This window comes from Dendrobates tinctorius, unplaced genomic scaffold (genome assembly GCF_039654945.1).
Source record: "Dendrobates tinctorius isolate UK_male_01 unplaced genomic scaffold, ASM3965494v1 ptg000380l, whole genome shotgun sequence".
In the NCBI taxonomy this organism is placed as follows: Eukaryota; Metazoa; Chordata; class Amphibia; order Anura; family Dendrobatidae; genus Dendrobates; species Dendrobates tinctorius.
Window position 1 is genome coordinate 554,132 of NW_027362046.1, and position 18,209 is coordinate 572,340.

Here is an 18,209-nt window from a genome sequence, read left to right on the forward strand (position 1 = left end):
CTAGAAGCAATGGGATGAAACTGAATGGGAAGAGACACAGATTAGATATTAGAAAAAACTTTTTGACAGTTAGAGTGATCAATGAGTGGAACAGGCTGCCACGAGAAGTGGTGAGTTCTCCTTCAATGGAAGTCTTCAAACAGAGGCTGGACAGACATCTGACTGGGATGATTTAGCGAATCCTGCTTTGAGCAGGGGGTTGGACCAGATGGCCCAGGAGGTCCCTTCCAACTCTACGATTCTATGATTCTATAACAATTATATCGCTTATCACCCTATATCATTACATATCTCAGGTGTAAGGTCTCCGCCGAATGGTCAATAGCAATTCACAATAAACCCAGATACAAAGAATATATAGAACGGGTTTACAATCCACACAGGAATAAGTATTACATTGTAGACTCATAACGTGACAGTGCTCATGGAAACATTAAAAAAATAGTACAAACAATGAATGATATAAAGCCGATTCCATAGGGCATGTGTGGCATTATGGGCATGACACGGTCACGGCTTCACATAGAGTCTTCATTGCTAGTGCATAAATCCAGAAGCAGCAGAACGGGGCAAACTGCATATTACACGCGTTTCGCTTGTAGAAACCCCTTTCTGAGGAAGCATTACAAGCGAAACGTGCTTAAAAGAGCGCCTCTGGGTAATGGAATCCTCCCTATAGATCGGTCCTGTCTGTGTATGCCTCTTTGGTATGTGGACATTGTGGGGTTTGCCACGTTCTCCTGCTTCTTGATTTGTGCACTAGCAATGAAGACTCTATGTGAAGCAGTGACCGGGTCACAATACTATTTTGTCCTCACACTCCCTGTGATTGTGGATGTGTCTGGCCTAAGAGAGACAATCAGCAAGTGGGTTATAAATTAGGTATAAATATAATATATATGACCAAATATATTGTAGTTCCCCTTCTTTCTCTCCCATAAGAAGATTCTTGCCGGTAGAATCAGCGCGGATGAGCACCTACTGTGCTCTCTCCCTGGCCACAATTCCCCATCTTACTTCCATCCTCACCCTTTCCCCCTAGTCATCTTTTCCCATCTAGATATATATCTACCATCCAACTATAGTGATAAACTCTCTGCAGATTAATGATATACTATATCGGTCTGTGTTCCTGGAGGATAGCTTCTGCTCCACTAGATACCATTGATAAGATACATGGTGCTTCACGTCCAGCATTTATGGTGAATAACATATATTATTATGGGCAGTTGTTCTTTGAGATCGGTAGATTTAACATATGTCAAAATAAAAGCGGGACTGTGGAGACAATAGGGCGCCTTGCTAGTGGCAGCCCATTGCAGCAGCTATTATTTTATTTTATTTTGTTTGTTACAGTCTTTTATACCTTTCCTGATGTCTTTTTGGACCTCTAATTTCAACCTTGGATCTATGCAACGTTTTCATCTCGTGGATTGCGACGTTCCTGCACGCTGGTCTGCTGTGGGATGGAAAATGCAGCACACCCCCACACTTTCTACTGCCGCCGGGCACACTGCATATGGTTTTTACCCGGATCCTCCACTACCACCCACAAGTCCCCTGCTGGCATGGCCACTTTGGGGTACGCAATATGGTCCATCTCAGCTAATACTACCGACGGATGTATGCTGCTGCCCACAGCCTGTGTCAGTGATACAGCCATATGTGCTCAGCGGAGAGCACCGTATACAGTATGCCACGGAGAGGTCTCCCGGGATGGATGGAATCACTGATCGGATGGTTGTCCCTAGGTCTGTCGCTAATCGAGTAGTGTATTCAAGGAGTCGTCTTCTGGAAATGCGCAGGACAAAGTCTTCTCCAGCAGTTGCAATACCACATGTTCCACGGGAAATGAGGAGACCTTTCAGAGGTTGCAGAGCAGGCAAGAAGACCAAGTCCTGGAGGAGAAGGTTTAAACCTGCAGTCCCATCCATCATCATGGGTAATGTACGATCGCTTGGTAACAAGTCGGATGAACTGCTGGCTCTGAGTAAGACCCAGAAGGAGTTCAGGGAATGCAGTCTCATGTGCTTTACAGAAACCTGGTTGCATGAGGACGTCCCGGATTCAAGTATATCGGTACCGGGGTTTCAAATGGTTCGGGCTGACAGGGACAGAGTGAAGTGCGGTAAGAAGAAGGGTGGAGGAGTGATACTGTACATTAACAACAGATGGTGTAATCAGGGGCATGTAACAGTAAAGGAGAGACATTGTTGCCCAAACATTGAACTATTAGCAGTGGGCCTCAGGCCTTACTATCTGCCTAGAGAATTCTCTCTTGTTATTGCAGTGGTGTCGTATATACCACCATCTGCAAATCCAGAGGCAGCTGGGGATGTACTGTCTGGGGTGATTGCCCGGCTTCAGACGAAACACCCTAACTCTCTAACTGTCATTTCTGGGGATTTTAATAGAGCCAAGATCTCATTACCAAAATTCTATCAATATGTCAAATGTTCTACAAGGGACAATTATATATTGGATCTCCTCTATGCCAGTGTTAAGGATGCTTACTCATCATCTGCATTGCCCCCCCTGGGGAAATCTGACCACAATCTCATACTATTGTCTCCAGCTTATCAACCAGTTGTCTGCAAACAACCAGCGACAATTAAACGGATAAGGAAATGGTCTCCGGCAGCTGAAAAGACTTTACAAGACTGCTTTGAATGCACAGACTGGGAGGTGTTATGTGCCAGGGAACCTAATGATGATGTTAATGAGGTTACCAGGAGAGTTACTGATTACATCAACTTTTGTACTGACAATATTGTACCTATTCATGAGGTTCGGTGTTTTGCAAACAATAAGCCTTGGATTACAAAAGAATTGAAACATCTACTAAACAGGAAAAAAAAAGCTTTTGAAAGGAAGGACAAGGAGGAAATGAAAATTGTTCAGAGAGACTTAAAGGGGAAAATTAGGATTGCCCGTGAAGCATTCAGAATTAAATTGGAAAATAAATTGTCACATAACAACTCCAGAGAAGTGTGGGCTGGAATGAAGCTTTTGACTGGGTTTAAGGCAAGGTCAGATCAGGGGGGTGGGGGGCTGATCATGGCTAATGAAATGAATGTTTTTTTCAACAGATTCAACAATAAATGTGCCATGTCAACAGAGGAGAGGGCCGGGGAGAGACGAGCAATATCAACTGGGGGGAGGAAGTCGGAGTCTTTCTTGATCTCCGAAAATGATGTGAGGGAACAGTTTAGTAAGCTGGTCATGGGTAAAGCAGCAGGGCCTGATGGTATCTGTCCACGTGTCCTCAGAGTGTGTGCGAATCAGTTGTGCACTGTCTTCCAGCACCTGTTTAACTGGAGCTTACAATCACAGAGAGTACCAGTTCTATGGAAGACTTCTTGCCTGGTGCCGGTTCCCAAGACTACCTTCCCGAGCTCCCATAATGACTATAGACCGGTGGCCTTAACATCGCATGTGATGAAGTCCTTGGAGAGAATTGTACTTGCCTACTTGTGTCCGAGGGTGTCTGCTTTTACGGACCCCCTTCAGTTTGCGTATCGGCAGAGTCTGGGGGTGGACGATGCTGTAGCGTATCTACTACAAACAGTACATTCCTTTTTGGACAATGATAGAACCACTGTGCGTGCCATGTTCTTCGATTTCTCCAGTGCATTCAACACCTTACAGCCACTATTATTACGTAAAAAGCTGGTTGAAATGGCGGTTGATGAGGGACTAGTGAATTGGATCATTGATTATCTGTCGGACAGGCCACAGTTTGTGAGGTTGGGGGCGGCCGTATCGGATAGTGTGCGGAGTAGTGTTGGAGCCCCTCAGGGAACGGTGCTGTCGCCATTCCTTTTTACGTTATACACAGCTGATTTTCAGTATAAATCAGACCTTTGTCACCTTCAGAAGTACTCTGATGACTCAGTGATAGTCGGAGGTATTGAGAGAGACCGGGGGGAGGAGGAATACAGAAGGGTGGTTTTGGACTTTGTTGACTGGTGCCAGGCTAACCATTTAGAACTCAACGTAAAGAAAACCAGGGAGCTGGTGTTGAGTTATGGAAGGTGCATGAAGGATTGCTTACCTATCACTATTGATGGTCAGGATGTGGAGATGGTGGAGAATTTCAAATATTTGGGGGTTCACCTGGACAGCAAGCTTGATTGGAGGTGCCATATGGAGAAGGTTTGCAAGAAAGGGATGAGTAGACTTTACTTCCTAAGGAAGTTAAGGTCGTTTAATGTGTGTAGCAAAATGCTTGAAATGTTCTACCAATCCATTGTGGCGAGTGCAATCTTTGATGCAATTATATGCTGGGGTAGTAGTGTGCGCACAGCTGACGCGAATAAGCTGAATAAACTTATCAAGAAGGCTAGTGCGGCGGTGGGTCTACAACTCAGGACTTTCGAGGAGGTATTAGAGGATAGAATTACTAAGAAATGCAAGGCTATAATGAGCAACAATACACACCCGCTCTATGAACTGTTTGCGAAGCAAAAGAGCACATTCAGCAAGCGTCTACTCCAACTAATGTGTAAAAAGGAAAGATATAGAAAATCGTTTGTTCCGACAGCTGTGGGGATGTTTAACAAATGTATAAGTGTAAAGCATCCCAAGACTAAATGAAGTTCAAAGTGTATGGGGGGGAATTGGTGAGTTACAAGTACCAGTCTATCCGCATCTGCTGTCCATATAGACTTATTTTGTAAAGTGTGTATTGTTCTTGTAATGTTCTTGATCTTTGTTCTGCTGCTGTAATACTGTAATTTCCTCCGGGATCAATAAAGTTTATCTAATCTAATCTAATCTAATCTAATCTAATATCCCGAAATTTCAAAGGTTCTGGTTACAATCGATAACTTCCTTGTCAATTCCTGAACCTGGTGGGAAAATTATATTTCCACCTTATTAAAACCAAGCCAGGTATATATTGAGCCTAATATGAAAAACTTACCCATCAGCATTTTCTCTTTTCTTCTTTTTTCCATAAATTCCTTCTTTTTAGTTTTTTTAACAGGACATCGGGGGCCCATATGTCCTGGAACCCATGTTTCTCTCTGTGCCCTAGTACACTGTGCTACTGGTCTGCGGTCCATACTGCTATTAGTGAGCAGAACGGATTCACAAAATATTGAACTCCGTTCACCTCACTTTCTGAAGTGATGCAGCATTCAGTTTGTGAAGATTGAGCTTAGAATTATTTTAATTTTAACAATTAGAATAAAATCTACATAAAATTAACATTGTTATAAATATTTATACATTTAAATAGCCACAAAAATACACATCAGTAGATAAGAAATTATTCAAACATTTATTCTGGACCTCATAATTTTGACCCTGGCATCTTACCTCTCTGGTTTCCTGTCCATGACCCTGGTATATTACCTTTCTGGTTTCCTGTCCATGACCCTGGTATATTACCTCTCTGGTTTCCTGTCCATGATCCAGTTATCTTACCTTTCTGGTTTCCTGTCCATGACCCTGGTATATTACCTCTCTGGTTTCCTGTCCATGATCCTGGTATCTTACCTCTCTGGTTTCCTGTCCATGACCCTGGTATCTTACCTTTCAGGTTTCCTGTCCATGACCCTGGTATATTACCTTTCTGGTTTCCTGTCCATGACCCTGGTATATTACCTCTCTGGTTTCCTGTCCATGATCCTGTTATCTTACCTTTCTGGTTTCCTGTCCATGACCCTGGTATATTACCTCTCTGGTTTCCTGTCCATGATCCTGGTATCTTACCTCTCTGGTTTTCTGTCCATGACCCTGTTATATTTCCTCTCTGGTTTTCTGTCCATGACCCTGGTATATTACCTCTCTGGTTTCTTGTCCATGACCCTGGTATATTATCTCTCTGGTATCCTGTCCATAACCCTGGCATATTACCTTTCTGGTTTCCTGTCCATGACTCTGGTATATTACCTCCCTGGTTTCCTGTCCATGATCCTTGTATCTTACCTCTCTGATTTCTTGTCCATGACCATGGTATCTTACCTCTCTGGTTTCCAGTCTATGATCCTGGTATCTTACCTCGCTTGTTTCTTGTCCATGACCCTGTTATCTTACCTCTCTAGTTTCCTGACCATTACCCTGGTATATTATCTCTCTGGTTTCCTGTCCATAACCCTGGCATATTACCTTTCTGGTTTCCTGTCCATGATCCTGGAATCTTATCTCTCTGGTTTCCTGTCCATGGCCCTGGTATATTTCCCTTCTGGTTTCCTGTCCATGACCCTGGTATCTTACCTCTCTGGTTTCCTGTCCATGACCCTGATATATAACCTTTTTAGTTTCCTGTCCATGACCCTGGTACCTTTCTGGTTTCCTGTCCATGACCTTGGTACATTACCTTTCTAGTTTCCTGTCCATGACCCTGGTACCTTTCTGGTTTCCTGTCCATGACCCTGGTACATTACGTTTCTAGTTTCCTGTCCATGACCCTGGTACCTCTCTGGTTTCCTGTCCATGACCCTGGTACCTTTCTGGTTTCCTGTCCATGACCCTAGTAGTTTGGGGGACATGAAGGACTTGTTTTTATTATCTTTGTATTCTGCTGTTTGTGAGGTAGGATGTAGAAAAAGACGGCAATTCTGCTGTTTTCTATTATGTGACTGTACGGCCCCTTAACACGACCTGTCATGTTTTTCAACGATGCCATGTGTCCCCTATTTGACTTATGGTGCTGCTCTCATGTCCATGTTTTCCCAGCAACAGAGGTGACAAAGAGCCAGTACAAGTCTATGGGTCCATGTAAACATGTCGTCCGTGTGCCGTACATATGCCGCCCGTGTGCTGTACATGTGCCATCCATATGCTGTACGCGTGATGTCCGTTTGCCGTCAATGTGCTGTACATGAGCCGTCATGTGCGGTCCGTGTGCTGTACATGTGCCGTCTGTGTGCTGTACATGTGCCGTCTGTGTGCTGTACATGTGCCGTCCGTGTGCCATACATGAGCCGTCTGTGTTTAACATGGAAAGTAAATGAGAAGCTTTGTAATTCCATTTCCATTATCCATACGGATGACCAAGATCAGAGTCTCATTATCCCGAGTAGAGAAGCTCCAGGGACAAAGACCCCATCTGGTCCTAACACGCTGGGGGCCCGGAGTATCTAGCCACGAGGCCCGGATTCTCTCATTTGTGGCCCCTAAGTTTCTTGTAGAATAAATCCCTTTCTCACACAGTCCTGTAGTAATGACTTTGTTCTCACGTTTTGTAGGAGGGTTCGTCTGACTCCATCTTATGTTATCAGTATAAGTGCGAGAGACGAGAGACCAACGACTGCAGTTTTACCGTGTGTGTCCGGCGTCAGTTCTACAGTGTGAGATATGTGGGGTCTGTGACCGAAGCTGGGGGTATACGGGTGTATACAGCGTACACAGATGGGTCCGTGACCGAAGCTGGGGGTATACGGGTGTATACAGTGTACACAGGGGTCTGTTACCGAAGCTGGAGATATACGGGTGTATACATCTTACACAGAGGGGTCTATGACCGAAGCTGGGGGTATACAGGTGTATACAGCGTACACAGGGGTCTGCGACCGAACCTGGGTGTATACAGTGTACACAGGGTTCTGCGACCAAAGCTGGGGGTACACGGGTGTATACAGCATACACAGAGTGGTCTGCGACCGAAGTTGGGGGTACACGGGTGTATACAGAGTACACAGAGGGGTCTGCGACCGAAGCTGGGGGTATACAGCATACACAGAGGGGTCTGTGACCTAAGCGTGGGGTATATTGGTGTATAAAGCATACACACAGGGGTCTGAGACCAAAGCTGGGGGTATATGGGTGTATACAGAGTGAGAGATGCGGGGTCTGTGACCGAAGCTGGGGGTATATGTGTGTATACAGTGTATACAGGGGTCTGCCACCGAAGCTGGGTGTATATGGATGTATACAGAGTACATAGAGGGCTCTGTGATCGAAGCTGTGGGTATACGGGTGTATACAGCTTACACAGAGGGATCTGTGATCAAAGCTGGTGGTATACGGGTGCATACAGCATACACACAGGGGTCTGAGACTGAAGCTGGGGGTATACGGGTGTATACAGTGTGAGAGACGCGGGGTCTGGGATAGAAGCTGGGGGTATACGGGTGTATACAGTATACACAGGGGTCTGCGACTGAAGCTGAGGGTATATGGGTGTATACAGTGTACACAGGGGTCTGCGACCGAAGCTGGGTGTATACAGCGTACACAGAGGAATTTGTGACCGAAGCTGGGGGAATACGGGTGTATAAAGAGAACACTGAGGGGTCTGCGACCCAAGCTGGGGGAATACAGGTGTATACAGCATACACAGGGGTCTGTGCCCGAAGATGGGGGTATACAGGTGTATACAGCGTACACTGAGGGGTCTGCGACCGAAGCTGGGGGTATACGGGTGCATACAGAGGGGTCTGCGACCGAAGCTGGGGGTATACGGGTGTATACAGCATACACACAGGGGTCTGAGACTGAAGCTGTGGGCATACGGGTCTATACAGCGAACACAGAGTGATCTGCGACCGAAGCTGGGGGTATACGGGTGTATACAGAGTACACAGAGGGGTCTGCAACCGAGGTTGGGGGTATACGGGTGTATACAGTGTACACAGAGGGGTCTGTGACCGAAGCTGTGTGTATACGGGTGTATACAGCATACACACAGGGGTCTGAGACTGAAGCTGGGGATATACAGTGGTATACAGTGTGAGAGATGCAGGGTCTGTGACTGAAGCTGGGGGTATACGGGTGTATACAGTATACACCACAGGGGTCTGCGACTGAAGCTGGGGGTGTATGGGTGTATACAGTGTACATAGGGGTCTGCGACCGAAGCTGGGGGTACACGGAGCACACTGAGGGGTCTGCGACCGAAGCTGGGGGAATACAGGTGTATACAGCGTACACAGGGGTCTGCACCCGAAGATTGGGGTATACGGGTGTATACAGCGTACACTTGTAGGAGGAAGAGTCCCCGCTGTGTGTCCGGGCCAGAACCAAGAGGGCCGTCACCAAGGTTCCTAGGGAGACTTTCAGGGGGACACAATTAGGAGACGGACCCCAGAGACTTCTAGAAAGGCTGGGGGAGGAGTTACTATAAAAGGGGCTGAGGACGCCAGCAGGAGTCAGTTGACGCAGCAGGGGAAGAGACGCGAGGAAGCTAGAGGGTGCCAGAGAGCCAGAGCAATAGTCTATACCAGAGACCAGAGGGAAGAGCAGCGACAGGCGAGACAGAAGTGGGACTTACTGTGCACAGAAAGGAGGTGGCACCGAGCCGTCCAGCCGAGGAACACTGACCGCCAGCCCGCAGCTGCGGCCTGTCCGCTGCAGCCTGCGGCCGTCGCCACTTCACTCCAGCCAGCAGCTGCGGCCTACCCGCTGCTGTCCGCGGCCTGTCCGCTGCCGCCCGCGGCCGACGCCGCTTCTCTCCAACAAGTGGCGCCGGCCTGCCCACTACCGCCCGCAGCTGTCGCCGCTTCACTCCAGCCCGTGGCTGCGGCCTGTCCGCTGCCGCCCGTGGCAGCCGCCGCCTCACTCCGGCCTGCAGCTGCGACCGGCCTGCAGTCACTTGAGGCAGCCACTGCACGTTCCCATCTCGAGGCTGTGGCCTCCGCTTTCCGGCCCCCAGACAACGCCATACTGCCTCCGCCGGGGGGCATAACGCCGGAGAACCCTCCCGGGGCCTGTTGTGCCCCCCCCCCGTGCCGGGGCGTAGGAATGCCCAAAGTCTATGCCAGATCTTCGTCGGCTGGGCCCAGCGGCTGAAACGCCGAAGCATCATCGACCATCGCTCTGCCGGACGACAGAGAGGATAAGTGGCACCTTATAGTCAAGGACCTGTAGTCGGCAATACGGCCGCCCTATAGTCACCGGTCTTTGCCAGATAAGTCATGTTCGCATTATCAGTGTATTCTTGTGTTGATCCCTGCGAGGATAATTACTGTTAGCTAGTTTGGTTGCTCTAGATAGCCCCTATAGGCATCTTCACATATAAAAGTTACATCTTAAAGTCCAAGCCGTCTCACGCCTCGTCACTGCATCCCGCGTGCCTGCGAGTTCTACACACTGAGGGGTCTGCGACTGAAGCTGGGGGTATACAGCTTACACAGAGGGGTCTGTGACTGAAGATGGGGGTATACAGAGTACACAGAGGGGTCCAAACAAACGCGGCTCCGCTCCGTACACACACGGCTCTGCTCTGTACACCTCGTACACACACGGCTCCGCACCATACACCTCGTAAACACGCGGCTCTGCTCCGTGGACATGCGGCTCTGCTCCGTACACCTCGCACACATGTGGCTCCGCTCCATACACCTCGTACACACGCGGCTCCGCTACGTACACCTCGTACACATGGCTCCTCTCCGTACACCTCGTACACACGTGGCTCCGCTCCGTACACCTCGTACACACATGTGGCTCCGCTCCGTACACCTCGTACACACGCGGCTCCGCTCCGTACACCTCGTACACACGCTGCTCCGCTCCGTACACCTCGTACACACGCGGCTCCGCTCCGTACACCTCGTACACACATGGCTCCTCTCCGTATACCTCGTACACACACGGCTCTGCTCTGAACACCTCGTACACACGCGGCTCTACTCCGTACACCTCGTACACACACGGCTCCGCTCCATACACCTCGTACACACACGGCTCCGCTCCGTACACCTCGTACACACACGGCTACGCTCCGTACACCTCGTACACACGCGGCTCCGCTCCGTACACCTCGTACACACGCTGCTCCGCTCCGTACACCTCGTACACACGCGGCTCCGCTCCGTACACCTCGTACACACAGGGCTCCGCTCCGTACACCTCGTACACACACGGCTCCGCTCCGTACACCTCGTACACACACGGCTCCACTCCGTACACCTCGCACACACGCGGCCCCGTCCGTACACCTCGTACACACACGGCTCCGCTCCGTACACCTCGTACACACGCAGCTCCGCTCCGTACACCTTGTACAAGCAGCTCCGCTCTGTAAACCTCGTACACACGCGGCTCCGCTCCGTACACCTCGTACACACGCGGCTCCGCTCCGCACACCTCGTACACACATGGCTCCGCTCCGTACACCTCGTACACACGCGGCTCCGCTCCGTACACCTCGTACACACGCGGCTCCACTCCGTACACCTCGTACACACGCGGCTCCGCTCCGTACAACTCGTACACACACGGCTCCGCTCCGAACACCTCGTACACACATAGTTCTGCTCCGTACACCTTGTACACACACGGCTCCGCTCCGTACACCTCGTACACACACAGCTCCGCTCCGTACACCTCGTACACACATGGCTCCGCTCCGTACACCTCGTACACACACGGCTCTGCTACATCCACCCTGTAAACCCCTCCTGACCCCACCCATAAACTTCCCCTCATCCAGCACCATGACAACCAGCACAGCAGAGTCCTGCACACACTGAGGCCCCTGGTCATGTGACCCCTGACTCCTCCCCCCTGTGACCTCATCACAGGTCCTGTGCGCACAGAGCAGCTGTAGAAATCTCCGGCCTCGGGGGTCTCACCAGACTTCGCTCTTTTCTTGCAGGGGCCACAGTGGATTTCATCCTGGATCCATAGAGCTGAATAGAGGAGCGATGTTCCTTCACTCTGATGGGAATTGATGGTGACGTTTGTCCAACGTCCACGTTACCGAGTAAATCCCCCTAGGACTGCAGCCGGTAAAGACCCCGATATCCACAGGTGTCCCCTCTAATTGGGGGAAAGGGATTGAAAAACCTCTTATCCCGAGGGGAAACCCTGTACATGGAGACATCGGCCTCAGATCTCTCCTGTCCTGTTCTTCCAGAAAAGCCTCAAACTTCTGTGTGTGACTCAGAGCTGAGATCTAACGGGAGAGAAGATTCCAGTGCGGGGAAGACGGGAAACCTTCATATAGACGGCCGGTGGGGATGGAGGCAGTGACCGACTCTGGCCACATCTGTCTCTAGAGCCGCAGTAGAAGATGAAGATGTCGTCCTCACCATGAAGGAGTTATTTCTCATGTCGCGTGTAATGAATATCTCCTGCAGTATTGCTAATGCCGATTCCAGTGTCGGTAATGAGACGAGAATTAGCGTTATGGAAGATGAGTCTATGAGGAACGTGTTCAGCTGCCGACTCCGAGGAGGAAACTGCTTGTTGTCTGTGGCCTAAATATATAGGTTTTATTAGTAGATGTCAGGGAAGAAAACTAAACCCTGTAAGATAATAAATCTCCTCATATGTTTCCCTTATTATCTCCAGTAATTGTATTATTACACAGGATTCTTATGATGTTACATCGGATCATCTTCTTCTCGTTCAGGTCTCTACAATATCGGATCCTCTCAGTGAAGATCTTCTACAGAAGAGAATTTTCCTGATTTCCCCATCAAGGATGGATATGGACAGAGACAAGATGGCGGAGAGGATGTTACACCTCACCCTAGAGATCCTCTTCCGTCTCACTGGAGAGGTGAGAGATTCTGATGACGTCACATTACATCATTCTTATCTATGGGAATAACAGATGGACAGAACTGGAGAGGTGAGGACTCTGGAAATGTCTGGAGTGAGATTTATTAATGTGTCTCTCCATAACCAGGATTACACAGTGGTGAAGAAGACCTCTAGTGATCGCTGTCAGGACCCTGTGTCTGAGGGATGTGGAAGACCCCTGAGCCCAATCACGGGGCCTCCACCTCACCCCCTGATCCATGAGGACATCAATGACCAGAAGATCCTAGAACTCACCTACAAGATGATTGAGCTGCTGACTGGAGAGGTGACACTGCTGGGAATGCTGGGACATTATGCAGTAACACTATGAAGGGATCGGGGGATGACGGTATCATTGTATGTGTCAGGTTCCTATAAGGTGTCAGGATGTTGCTGTCTATTTCTCCATGGAGGAGTGGGAGTATTTAGAAGGACACAGAGATCTGTACAAGAACGTCATAATGGAGGTTCCCCAGCCCCTCACATCTCCAGGTAATAGACAGGACTAAATACACACGGCCTATAATTATCTGTATGTAGAGAATGAATTCAGTCCCTGTATGTGTTTCCTCCAGATCTATCCAGTAAGAGGACAACACCAGAGAGATGTCCCCGTCCTCTTCTTCCACAGGACTGTAACCAAGAAGATCCCAGTGCTCCTCAGGATCATCAGGTAGATGGAGAGAAGGTGTCAGGAGATCTCCCCTATGATGTGTAGACGGCTGTGAAGGTCTTGTTCTCAGTCTTGTTTTATCCACCAGTATTATATGTTTTATACTTGTATAATGAGAGCGGTGGAGATGGCAGGATTAGAGCTGATCATAGATGGGACTTCTCCATCTGTCGGTGACTTTTACAATATTTGTTTCAGGGTGAAGATCTGACCCATATTAATACTACAGAGACAGATGTGAGAGATGATGAGCGGTGTAAAGAGGAGATTCCCACATATGACTACCCAGGTGAGTAGTGACCACTGAATGCAGAGAAGTCACAGATTCCTCTCAGTCACCGGCTGTGGCTGCTTTATCGGTGGTGTAGTCCGGCCGTATTACCATGATCACCATTTTGCCTCTAGACCACAACATTCTCCTCCACCCAAAACTGTGCAAATGACTTTGGGCATTGAAAGCCCTTTTCTATAGAACTTACAACCTGGATGATCCACCTACCCCCTGGGATTAGTGTGAGGGTGATCCCTTAAAGCGAGATCTATATAATTACTTGTACCTGACCAAATATAGGCCTAGTGCGCACTTAAAGGGTCACACTGGACGCAAAGTTAGGCCGGGATCACACTACTGTGTGTGATGCAAGAAAGTTGCACGAGTCTCTCGCATCAACACCCGTCGCTTCCGCCGCTATTCGGGATTGGAGCTGCGGCTGCATAGAAATCCTAAAGTTTATTCTCAAGACAAAGAGACAGGACTTAGACAGGTAATGACCAGAGTCTTCTAAACTATAAAGCCAAATGACAGCGTACGTAGAATGTGCTGACAAGTTAGAAAATCACTTGAAGAAAAATCTTATGCTGGGCCTGTAAGAGAAAGTGGAGGGTAATGATGCTGTTGGCTTCCTAGATCCCTGAGATCTTATCGGATGAATCTTCTCTCCCTTCTGTGCTGCTGAATGTCTCATAGTCACTAGGGATGAGCGAGTATACTCGTTAGGATTTGGTACTCACGGTACTCGAATCCTGGCGAGTATTTCACAACTCACCTCTCTAAGCTGTGCGTGGCTGAGGGCTGTAATATACATTTATTCCCGCCTGCAGGAGATGTGTTGGCTCCAGTCCTGGTGTCATGGATTCACTCCACATCATAAATTAGATTGTTTTTGATCCTAAGGAATTCAGATTACTGCACAATCTCTCCTGAAATGGGGAGCAATATTATTTTCTCTAATCTTCTGCTCAGGATCCATAGTAGCTCCAATGATCCACCATAAATGAGGGCAACTCTGGTTTACTGTTGATTAATCTGTATTTGTAGTTTTCAGTTAATGACATTCCCGTGCTCTGAGGCGGGGCTGTGGGTGGGGCTCTGGGGCAGGCTGTGGGCGGGGCTTTATGTGGTGCGCTGATTACATATTCATCTGTATTGGCTTATGACAGGTCGCTGATCCCTCACTGACCTGCCCCCCATTATTACATAATGCATATAATAGCATTGATATTATTGTTGATACTGCCTATAATATTGTGGCTATGGTGAGGCTCAGAAAAAAATTACATCCAGCAAAATGACACCAGCGGTGCCTGTCCAGTAGCCTCTATCTCTTACTTATAGGTGCTACTGCGCAGGCGCCGCCATCACCGGTGACATTTTGCTGGTTGACTCTATCTTCTCTGCTTTCCATATCCCAAGGATTGCCTTGCTCATCGCCCTTTAACACCCTTACATGGATCTGGACTTACACTGGGACCCCTAGGCTTGGACCATGGTGTTACCTGCTATTCTGTAGTATTAGATGGCAAGAAGAATAGTCAGGTAGCTGGGTCAGAACCAGAAGGACAGAATACAGAATCAGAAGACACAAGAGTAGTCAGTAAACGGGCCACGGTCACAGCAGGAAGCAAATACACAAGCCACAAGCTGAGCACAGAGGACTGAACCAGAGGAGAACAGCGCTGTATCTGGCAGATTCCGGCCATGTGCTTTGAGCTTTAGTAGGGTGTGGTACTTTCCAATTGGCTGAAGTAGGGAGCAGATTACTCCAGCTGGACAGCAGGAACAGATCCCAGATGAGATTGGACACACCATATGCAGAAGCCCTAATATAACTAAATGACAGAAAACCAGAATAGTAGAAATCCCCATAAAGTGATTCCATGTTATAAATTAATTCACCGAAGGTTATAATCTATACACACGGGGTCAAAATTGTTGGTACCCCTCGATTAATGAGAGAAAAACCCACAATGGTCACAGAAATAACTTGAATCTGACAAAAGTAATAATCTATCAAAAATCTATGAAAATGAACAAATGAAAGTCAGACATTGCTTTTCCACCATGCTTCCACAGAATTAAAAAAAAATAAAACTCATGAAATAGGCCTGGACAGAAATGATGGTACCCCTGAAAATAATGTGACAAAAGGAACATGATAAATCGCGGAGTGTCCACTAATTAGCATCACAGGTGTCTACAATCCTGGAATCAGTGAGTGGCCTGTATAGAGGCTGCAGATACTCACTGTGCTGTGTGGTGACATGGTGTGTATCACACTCAACATGGACCAGAGGAAGCGAAGGAAAGAGTTGTCTCAGGAGATTAGAAAGAAAGTTATAGACAAACATGTTACAGGTAAAAGTTATAAGACCATCTCCAAGCAGCTTGATGTTCCTGTAACTACAGCTGCACATATTATTCAGAAATTTAAGCTCCATTGGACTGTAGCCAACCTCCCTGGACGTGGCCGCAGGAGGAAAATTCATGGCAAATCAAAGAGATGGATAATACGAATGGTAACAAAAGAGTCCAGAAAAACTTCTAAACAAAAGGTGCACTTCAAGCTCAAGGAACATCAGTGTCAGATCCCACCATCACAACAATTTTCCTTTAAACCTCATTTTTTTTTTACTTTCGCAAGGGTAATAGGAGAAAATGGACTATAAATTTTGTGTTGCAATTTCTCCTGAGCATGCCGATACCCCATATGTGGGGGAAATCTACTGTTTGGGCACACAGCAGGGCTCGGAAGGGAAGGAGCGCCATTTGATTTTTTGAATGTAAAATATGCTGTAATAATTAGCGGTTGCCATGTCGCGTTTGGAGAGCCCCTGATCTGCCTAAACAGTGGAAACCCCCAATAAGAGACAACATTTTGGAGACTAGACCCCTTTAGGGAACTTATCCAGATGTGTATTGAGCACCTTGATCCCACAGGTGCTTCACAGAAGTTTATAACGTAGAGTTGTCGAAATAAAAAAAATAACATTTTTCACAAATAATTCAATTTTAGCTCCATATTTTGCATTTTCATAAGGGTAACAGGAGAAATTGCTCCATACAATTTGTTGTGCAATTTCTCCTGAGCTCGCCGATACCCCACATGTGGGAGAATACTACTGTTTGGGTGCATGGTAGAGCTTGGAAGGGGAAGAAGCGCCATATTGGAGAGCAGATTTTGCTGGAATTGTTTGTAGGTGACATGTCAAATTGTCAGAGCCCCTGACATGTCTAAACAGTGAAAACCCCCAACACGTGACCCCATTTTTGAAACTAGACTCCAAGGCGCTTATCTAGATGTGTGGTGGGCTCTTTGAACCCCCAAGTGCGTCACAGAAGTTAATTACGTAGAAACGTAAAAATAAAAAATCTTTTTTTTTAAAAAAAAAAAAAAAAGTTCTTTTCGCCCTCCAATTTTTATCCAAAGGGTAACAGGAGAAATTGGACCGCAAAAGTTGTTGTGCAATTTGTCCTGAGTATTCTGACACCCCTTATGTGGGGGTAAACCACTGTTTGGGCGCATGGCAGAGCTTGGAAGGGAAGGAGCGTCATATTGGAAAGGAGATTTTGCTGGAATTGTTTGTGGGTGACATGTTACATTATCAGAGCCCCTGAGGTGCCAGAACAGCATAAGGCCCCAAAAGTGACTGCATTTTACCAAAAACTTCCCTAAATGAATTCTTCTTGTGGTGCAGTGAGCATACTGACACCACAGCTGTTCCATAGAAAATTATACCATTGGCCAGTGAAGAAAAAATAATTACATTTTTACCACTAAAATGTTGTTTTAACCCCAGATTTTACATTGGAAAATATATAGATAGGTAAATGGTCACTACACCCATAGATGAATTCACAGGGTGGTGTCATTTCCAATTCCCAGAGGGGTGTCATTTCTAAAATGTGGTCACTTCAGGGGGGGTTCTGCTGTTATGACACTTTGGAGAGCCTCTAAGTGCCAGAACAACAGAATCCCCCCTGAAGCGACCCCATTTTGGAAATGATACCCCTCTGATAATTCATCTATGGATATAGTGACCATTTTCACTACATGGATGATTTCCAGAAACACGTAGTGGAAGTTTCAGAGCAAAAATTGCAAAAATGTCATTGTGGTGCCCAATATATTGTGCCCAGCTTGTGTCTCTGGAGACCTCCCCCCACCTACCCCCGGAAATTGTTAAGTCAGCTCTACTGAAATGTGTCTGTCACTAAATAAACCAAATGCTTGAATGTCAAAACAGTTCAAAAACGTGGTTCTGTGTGGAAGATTGTAAAGCCGTCATGGAGGCATAAGGCTGGCAGTGATGGGCATTGTGGGTAATAATAGCGGGGATCATGCCTCATTCCTCTCTAGGAACATACACGACATCTTCTCTGGGGGTTCTTTCTTGTTTCAGTTACTGGGATGAGTGTAATAAAATGTCGCTCAGTGAGTCTTCTGACATCTTCAGATTCTAAAGGATTGGCGGGGACAAAATTTTCAAAAACAAGATTTTCAGTGACCTTTTCCTGATAAGGAAAGTATCTGCATTTCCGGCTTTTTTGTATAACACAAAAGAATTATATGTGGCCACCTGAAACAAATACATGACTAACTTTTTATACCAGATCTATGATTTTCTTGATACCTGGTATGGCTGTAGAACCTGATCTGCAAGGTCCACACCCCCATATATTTGTTGTAGTCAGTGACAGACCCAGGTTTTGGAGTAGTGGATCCCTGTTGGTCTGCAGTGGCCCTTGTGGCATCTGTGTGGATCGAGCTCAGGATAA